Genomic DNA, 577 nt, shown 5'->3' on the forward strand with positions numbered 1-577 from the left:
ATGAAGTACCCCCAGCACTGCACGTTTTGTATGTCTCCCTATATCTGACACACCCACTTGCACAGGTCTTGCAGTCTCCACTAATGAGCTGATGAGTTGAATCAGGTGTGATAGATGAGGGAGACATACAAAATGTGCAGGGCTGGGGGTACTCCAAGACAGGTTTGAGAACCACTGCTGCATTATATACCGACTAATAAATTACAGAACGTTTAACAAACACAGAGGAATCAAATAAATAAAAAAAGAGAGCCTCCATAGCATAACGTGAGGTACACAGCAAAGATAACAACTTTTCAAAATGAAAACAAAAAGAAAAGTAAAACTAAACTTGCTGTCGGTGACAGTGCTTGCATGTTTTTTCCCCCCACAAGAATACCACTGGTTTAAGAAGCGGTCTTTTACTTTAACTTGAAACCTTCCATCGTTTCCTCAATATTTGCGTAATTTTTGCTTCGTGCTCCTGCTGACGCGGCGAGTATAAACCAGGCTCTACAGCTCTATACTCTGCGCAGTTCAAACGAGTAGCGCGGTTTCATTATGCTTTCAGTTTTGTTTGCCGTTTGAGCCGTTTGAT

Source organism: Sinocyclocheilus rhinocerous, unplaced genomic scaffold, assembly GCF_001515625.1.
Source record: "Sinocyclocheilus rhinocerous isolate Xijiao unplaced genomic scaffold, SAMN03320098_v1.1 scaffold1444, whole genome shotgun sequence".
Taxonomy (NCBI): domain Eukaryota; kingdom Metazoa; phylum Chordata; class Actinopteri; order Cypriniformes; family Cyprinidae; genus Sinocyclocheilus; species Sinocyclocheilus rhinocerous.